The 8800-nt window shown below is 36.0% G+C and overlaps 1 long non-coding RNA gene across 1 annotated transcript; it reads right to left on the bottom strand.

Moving 5' to 3' along the window:
• Window positions 1-440: 440 nt before the first annotated feature.
• On the bottom strand, window positions 441-6755 carry LOC139665215 (uncharacterized). The gene is made up of 5 exons (XR_011696866.1): window positions 6595-6755; window positions 5103-5160; window positions 4888-4957; window positions 2507-2560; window positions 441-724 (listed from the first exon to the last, which is right to left on the bottom strand). It is a non-coding gene; the product is annotated as an uncharacterized lncRNA (long non-coding RNA).
• Between the last annotated feature and the right edge of the window lie 2045 nt (window positions 6756-8800).

Below are 8800 nucleotides of genomic sequence, written 5' to 3' on the forward strand. Positions count from 1 at the left end.
ATCTGGTTTCAATTGATTAGGTAAAGATTCAACAGTGGGATTGATTAAACCACAATAGTGTAGATTCTTCAGCCATTCTCCCCTAATCTTGTCTATCAGCAGGGGCGCCATCTTCATTTGTTGAGCAACTTCAGAATTATAAAACATTATGAAGGCTCTCCTAAAAACCCAGTGCATAAATAACGCACTCACGTTAACTTATCATTTGTATGGGCAAAGCCTAGATGCTTACTGACGCAAAGTCAGTGCAAACCATCTTAATTTGTTGTATGGATTAAGTGTAATGTAAAGACAAACTGTTGAGCTAAAAGATTTTCACTGTGTTAACATATTTCGCCAAATAACGTGTTGTTATTTGCAAGTTAATAAAAAGTACCTTTCATTTTTAAAGTTCTTAGCTAGCATACCTATTGGCTAATGAAACAGTCAGGAAAAAAATATGAGGACATACACTTTATTTAAAAACAACATTTGAATATCAAATGTACAGAGGCTGATTTTTCCCCCCCAAAAAATAACAGTGTAATTTTTCAACGAGTCCACTATACAGCCAGCAAAAGTGCTCCAATGTCCATGTTTTCAAAAAAGAAAAATCCAATTGTTGAAAATCATCCAGTCCGAAAAAGGTTTCATCTTGTCAAAATTTGGCTACTCGCCAAATTACTTGCCATCTTCACGTTAAACAACGCTGTCTCCACTTCAGCAATATCCAGTTGAATGGGGTCTTGATAGGATAAAAAAGAAGGAAAAGTTGTAAGCCCACAATGCAACTGAAAATGAATACCGATGCACTGTCCATTAATTAAAAAAGGCATGCTAAATTAGACTAAAAATCAGCAACAGTTAACATACATAGCTAGCTTTCAGTTAAGTCAGCTAGCATTGCGCAAGTGCTTAGTGTCGTACTTAAACAGATAAACATTAGAAAGTATAGACTATAGTTAAAAAAAATGTATATAAAGCCTGAGTTAAGCTGACAATTACATCTATTGTAGCCAGTAGCCAAAGTGTATCAACATGGTGTATGAAACGCAAAATACTGATGGAGGGGAAAAAAAATTGTTCGCAACAATCCAACTTCAAAATTGTTGTATGTTAATTAGCTAAAACAAAAAATTAATCATCCAAACAACCTCTGTTGGATAATTATGAATATAATATTAAGTTGAAAGCTGATTGAATATCGTAGAGCCACATTTTAATATAAAATGAATTCAAATCCAATCAGGCACGCGGTAGCCTACAACTATTTACACAAAACGTTTATAAATACGGCAAATGTTCCGACATGAGTAACGTTGAATTTTAGTGGAAAGGAATACAGTGACAAGTACATAAAGCTATACTGATAAGTTCTGCTGCATTTTATCGGATCCTGAATTGATAAAATGTTCAGTAAATTCTAAGTAATCAGCAAAATGAAAAAATCAGAGTTGAGTCAACATTTCCAACAAGCTTCACAAAAATTCACCAACTGACCACAAGGGGTGTGACATTAGCTTTATCTAGAGCTAGTGTAGCCTAGCCTGTATCTTGTCATGGGTTGTGCTTAAAATTGAAAAAATATGCAATGATGACTACGTAACACAAATATGAAACCATGACGTACAATTAAAACACGATCAAAACAACAATAAATTAGCATGTGAGAAAACTGTTATGTGGTATGCAAAGTAAGATCCATTATCTGCATATTCTTTGAATCGACACAGTGACGACCAGATTCACCAAAGCAGAGATAAGAATGACCAACAGATGGACACCGAAATAGGCCCCAATAACTATTTAAGCAACTCTTCACAAGCAGGTAACTTTCATGCATCCACTGTTCAGAATCCGAAAAAAAGTCCCTCATACCCCATAAAAGGTGATGGAGGGTAAAAAAACAACAACAAAAAAAACACAACAAAAAGGACAGAAACAGAGGAAAAAAAACTGAGTAAAATAAATGTGAAATGTAATCCGTCATGTTCTATCGTGTTTTCAGTGTTAAGGCCAAAAATCAAAGGTATGCACAATTTTAGCAAAAAGTTGAGACTGGAGCAATAACTTGGAGATATGTGGCTTACTCTTAGCAAGTACCACATAAAAGAAGTGGCGACACCCAAAATCTAAATGAGTGTGAATGCCACAGTGCAATTTTTTTTAAATAATTTGACCAAGAATAAAACTAGTCATGTGAAATTATTTTTGGAAGGATTACCATAAAGTGAAGTTCTCCAATTTACTCTTTGCATAGTGCATTAGGTTATGCACTCTGCCTGCTAACATCAAGGTCTTTGATTGGTCTTCAGCACCAATTTATCACTTGCTATGGCAGCAATAACTGATACCCATGCATGTGGGATCATGTTTACCTCAAATACCAATGAGTTATTCTCAACTACTATAGAAATCTAAATGGCATATTGAATTTCACATAAAAATAAAATTTCCAATTTCCAAAAGATCATGTTCATAAGCATCTGGATAAGCACTCAGGCCTTAAAAATAATAGAAAACTTACAGAGCTGTCTTCTCTTTTCCAGGCTGAAACCCTTCAAATCGGTCCATGTCACCTCTGCAAGAGATTAAGAGAAATGAATGAAATCCACATTAAGGCACATCTGGCCTGTGCATGAAGTAAGAGACACCTTTGGCTAGTGAAATGTATATTTACACAGAGGGACTATTAATTGTCAAAAGAAAACACTAGTAAAATGAAGTACAACTACCACTGCGGCAGGTGTCCCTTTCAAATTCACTGCAGACTTGTCTGAGGCCTTTGGCTCTCTGCTTTTCAATGTTAGTTGCAGCTGACTAACATGACTGGAAAACCTATATTTCCCAGTATACAATTATTTGAATCTAAGGAATGTGTTTATGCTACATTGTAAGTGCACAAGACTTTCTAACCTCCACAGTAATGACAATTATTGATTGAAAGCTGACGTTCTCCACTAGCAACTGGGGTTGATGGCTACTTATTAATTCATACGTCAGAGTAAACTTTATTGTTTTTTGAGCTAGAGATTCGAGCATGTTTTGGAAATAATCTCAAAAGTGTGATTTTACCAACAATATAACTGTGATTGCAGGGTAATGCATCATGAAATATGTTACTTTTTTGAAGAAACCTCAATGCTGCAAGCTTCCCTATATGTCACTGTTAATAAATGCACTTAATGACAGCAAACTATTGTACTGGTTAAAGCAACATTGTGTGGTAAATAATATTTCATGTGTTATCAAACTACTTGGTGTTACGTCACAAGTTTACGGCATTTACCACATTTAAAAATAGTGTGTGAAGGATTTTATCATTCATATTTTGGTGTTAAATGATTTGCAATTACATTCTATTAGCAGCAATTGAAAGTCACAGCTGCCAACAAAAGCAGTAGCTCCAATGAGCTGCTTCTCACTTGATTGTGGCTGAAGTTTGGGGTTCTGTTACAAATCAAAAGCAGTGACAAGAGGAAATAATTAAATATGCAGATAGCAGCACATGGCTGCTATTCAATGTTGAACCAATGGTCATTAAAATTAATTTGACAATGGTATTAATATACCATTAATAGATAATGCCATGGACTATGTTTAAAACTGCATTTTTAGACTGCAACTGTTACAATTAATTCCACTCACTTTGATTGTTTTACTTTAACTAATCTGAAGTGTTGCAGTCTGGCCTCTACCAAGACAAAACTTCAAATCAACAGTATAATGTTTCAAAGTGTACTTGGTGTTGCAAAGTTAGACTTGATTTAAGAGGTCCGTCTGACGGATTAGTGATTGAGCCAACAAGTACATTGACCCAAGTGCCACATACACCAGTGGTCCCAATTAGTGTTGTAAATGATCTATTCTTTGAATATGAGCCAATGAGTACAATGTGATAATTGTTTGCCCTTTGTCAGCTAATGTTATTAGTACAAAGGGCATAGTTGAAATGCAAAAGAACATTTATTAAGACTGAATGCCCTTCTCACACGTTAGCTAGCTAGTCAGAAGACCATCATGGCCAAGTAACAAATAGGCTATACAATCTCTGACTTGTTAACTTGCTATTTATCACAATTGTTGCATCTATGAGGAATGTCTTTAACGAACTGTCTAATTGAATATCTTAAATCTAGATATCATTAGCAATACTTTCATGCAACTATTTGAGTACGATGGCTCAGTGAGAAGCCAGGCAGCTGCTGAAGAGACATCTTCTGGATGCATTATGAACATCATTTGATTATATTGCAGATGTTTCAGCACAATGCTAAAAGGTTACAATATCAATTTATGAATTCCCATAGGCTATTTTTTTTTAAGCCAAAAGACGATAAAGTCAAAATTGGTGAATACGAACAAGTCACTCTCAAAGTAGTCATTCTTTACGGAGGAGTGCATCGCTCCCTAATTTCTGACTGAATTATGAAAACAAACTGTACTGCTATGATACGCAGAAACTAGTATTTACTTTTTTTTTTTTTTACATAAAAGTGGCAGCCGGAAAACGGGTTGTTGCTATTGCTTGGATTTATTGATCAGTGTCTGAAGAAAAAAACTAGACAAGAAATTTTAAACTCATAATTGTAATGACACTCTGAATAATATGTACAGTATTGGCTAACAGCTTTGACAGTTAATAGATGGTACCCATTTTTTTTTTAACATTGCTAATCAGTTAAGCAAGGTAAAAATGCCTAGTTTGAAACAATGAAAAACTAAGAGACAACCAAACAAAAGTAAAAAAAAAGTTCAATCTGCTGCTGTTGCTGCTAATCAATCCTATTAGTGCACTCAATAATTAGTAACAGTAGTCGATTTGATGCACATTTCAAGAACTTAATGCATTGATGATATGCAAGTAATCTTCTAAGTATGTTAGCTCTATTTAATAAAAATACTTACACGTCCTCATTGAAGTGTGAATCACTCCAATCCTTCAATTCACGAATTCCATGGTAGCTAAATGTCAAACCTTTAAAATAGGAAAATACAAGGTTCAGAAAAGAAAGTGAGAACAGCACACCCTACTGGCTGTATGCATGTAGCAGTAAAGACATGTAAGCTTCAAAGACTGCGGAAACAATGAAAATGCAGCCTTGGCTGGTTGATAAACATACCATTTCGCTCGGGTCAGAAGATTCCCTTTCTTCTTTCGCGATTCTTCGAGGGGGATGCCTACAACATATAAAATATGTGGTTATGATCATTTTTATATTGAAAGTTCACAAAATCGCCACTCCAGTTGGCATAAGAACCAGACAAAAGTAATGATTTTAAGATTTTGTATTGATGAGTTTGGGAAAATATGTTTCTTATGTCTCATTAACATATCAGGAAAACCATGGAAGAAGTAGGTATACGTATTATGTGGGGAAAATGCTTTACATTTGCATGTTTCATGGTTTTAAAATACAACTACATTTGTGTTTGATTGTACAATAATAGATTAGAATAAAAAATATCCTTTTGTGAATAGCCTAGAGAAGGCATTTTGTTTTGTGCCAAGTTGTACAGTACTAATCCTCTGGATTCAACATTATAGCTAGAGTATTATCTTTAATAAAAGGTTATTATGTTTCATTGTATGTAGCAGTTATCTTCTTATGTGGATAAATCAACAATCTTTTCTGAGAGACCATGATATTAAGAGGCTTTTATTTCTTTATTTAATTTTGATACAGTGTTTGTTTTATTTCCTCAATTTAACATACTTCACATATAGTGATGTTTTCTGACATAAAATTCACCTTTACATATCTTGTAGGTCTAGTGTAACATGGAAAACAAAATTAATGCCAATATTTAAATGACTTCTCCATACAGTACCTCAAAGGGTTAAAAGCCAACACCCTATTTTAGATTTCGAACAATACTTGAGCTTTTTTGACATATAGAACCTCTATTTGACAAACAAATTGACTACAGTGTGTGTATAGTGTTTACAAAAGGGGATTTATGGTCAGTAATCATGTTTTGAGCTTTTTGAGAATTTGTCTCAATTTATTACAATTATTTTTTATAATAATTAGTCTACATATCTACCACTTATTGAAATCTTGTTGTAGGCTACATTTGCAAACTTAGGGGTAGGTTGATATGAAAACTAATCGAATTCTTATTTTATTTTATTTAATATTCGATGAAAAACCCCCAAACAGTGAATAAATCGAAAATAAAGAAAATTATATATAAGAATCTTGTGTTCAGATCAATCAGTCTCAACCTATCATTTTAAAAACGAAACAAAAGCTAGTTTTAGATCTTTTTAGTCCACCAAATTCAGACAAGGGCATTTGCCCTTTCAAGGACAAAGCAAATTTTAAATGCGTAGGTTGAAAACACTCCAAACAGGTCCAGAACAAATGTGCCTCTCCAAATATGAACGAAGTTAACTCGAAACACAACTATCAAACATGCTCTTCTCACGAACTAGAGCACAACCAAATAGCAGTTTCACTCTGCAAACCGTTTTCTTTATTCTTCGCTGACAACACACCATGGCCATTTTTACAACACTGCGTCTAACTGTCGTTCTTTCCACCATATTGCCATACACCCCCCGACTCGGTTTTAACTACCATTAATGTATGATTACTCGTAAATCCTTACCCATTTTCCCGGGCCGTCACTATCCCACTTCATCTGCGAGGGCTAGTGTCGTCTTTTCGGGCGATTTTCGACGTTTTGGTGGGTCTTTCGGCCGCATCGTTCCGCCCTTCCTGCTCTCTGTCCTAGCCGTTTGCTTCTTCTGTTGCATGTGTCTCCTTCCCCGGCGCTGCCTGTGCTGTTATCCTTCACTGGCTCTGCCCACTTTCTCTCAACGTAAGCGCCCTCCACGTCCTCTCCAGCCTCGTCTAGCACCGGAGCAGTGGACTCTTTCCCCCTCTGGTCTGCCCTAAAGCACAGCAATGCATTCAAACGATTATGGTAAAAAATAATAATGATAATGATAATAAAAAACCCGAATGCAATGCAGTTTGTTTTGACCTACTAGGCTATTCCATGCATACTATTCAATTTTGTTTATTTACGTAGGCTAATACAGTGTACATGAGTTTTTAAGCAGACATAACGTTTTATGATGTCAATTCATAGCCTAGGCTACATCAAAGTAAGTTGCATAAAACTTAGGCAATATAAAGATAAGGTTTTCTATGGGTAAGGAAACAAATCAAATTCTGAAAATAGGCCTATATAGGCCTATTGCCTACTTAGTGGAATAGGCATAGGCTATATGCCTATTGCACTACAGCTTTGTGCAATGTTTTTGTTGCTTTCAGATGATATTTCTTTTCATTAGCAGACCATCATACAGGCACATTTTATTTAAAACACTGAGCTTGGCTCTGACTAGGCAGACCAGTGGGGCCACATTCTGTAGAAAACGTTTCCTGGTGGTTAAATTCATTGTGAAATGAAATAATAAAACATATCCTATTACACAGGTATAAACAGTGACTAAGTAGGCTTTTGCCAACCAACATGGGCCTTAAATGTTTTCCTTTAAGTAGGCCTTGTTAGTGTTCTTTGCATATCGCACTCGCAGACCTGTTGATAAATGATCAATAACGTGTTTACCTGCAATTTGTACATGTACAATACACACGTAGTTCATGCATGCACATGGCTTTGCTTGCCACCAATTGTCAGTGATAAAGGTGCGATTGTAGCCATGAAGTCTGAAGATTGCACATTGCACGACTCCATTTTGGGGCATTGATGTGCGATTCATTGAACGAATCTTTCGTTGTGAATGTTTTGTTGTAGTGAACCGGAAGTTAATATTTACACCATTTTCTTGTGAAAGAGTCACTGAATGAGTCATAGGAGTGTTTCGAAGGATGTGGCAGTCAACAACACCAGCAGTTGTTGCTTGAATGTGGACACCAAGCCACTTTCAACACATAAGAAAATGTTGAATCACTGATAGCCTAATGGTTCATATAAATCAGTCACCATAAAGCTTGCCCTGCCTGTGGCAAATTAACAAAATGAATGAAACGAATCAATATATATATTCTATTTTTTTCTCTAAACTGAACAAATCTGAAAAGCGGGTTCTCCACGAGATAATCAGACTTTCCATCATTATTTTGTCTGTATGGTTCAGTCTTTGTGGGGCTCCATCATGGTAGCCTACTCCACCCCCATCACCGACCAATGGGATGTGAGGCACGACAGCGCCTGCTGTTTTGCAGTGGAAGATTTCTTTAAAAAGATCCTCAGCCTAGCAACAAGATACACAAGTGCCTTGCAAACACTGGAGCGATCCAGACATTGAAAGTGAAGTGAATATAGTCTTATTGACTGACTGGATGGGTGAGAGCAATGAATAGGAAGCTTACTAAATCTGCCAAAAGGAAAGATACTTCCCTAGAAATGAAAGTGGTGCCTTAGAACCAGATCATTTAGTAGTTATTAATCTGAGCTGCTGAGTGTTGCAATCCAAACTCTAGCTAGGCCTACATTTTCACGGATTGAAAATTGGAATGTATCAGTCCACAAATATTGTTGGTATGCAAAAATTACTGTATGTCCCCTTTGAACTGTACCAGAGATGGTGGATAGGAGGATTAAAATTTAAAAGTCTGACAGCACCTCTGATGCAGTTCTAGTTTTCTGTCTAATCTTGTGTGTTGTAGACTACTCATGCAGGTCTATGTTTTGGTCGACCCTGAGTCTGCACATTTGTTACGGCCATGTCCTAGCTGAAGCAAGGTGTCAATTTAAGCTTTACTCGTAAAACGTGTCTAGTCTTGTGTGGTTCACTTCTTATTTTTCATACCTCTCTCACTCAAGCATGTAGGTGGCTCAT

Source organism: Centroberyx affinis, unplaced genomic scaffold, assembly GCF_046629955.1.
Source record: "Centroberyx affinis isolate AG114_WGS23_722 - 3 ecotype Tasmania unplaced genomic scaffold, CSIRO-AGI_Caff_v1 ptg004486l_1, whole genome shotgun sequence".
Classification (NCBI taxonomy): domain Eukaryota; kingdom Metazoa; phylum Chordata; class Actinopteri; order Beryciformes; family Berycidae; genus Centroberyx; species Centroberyx affinis.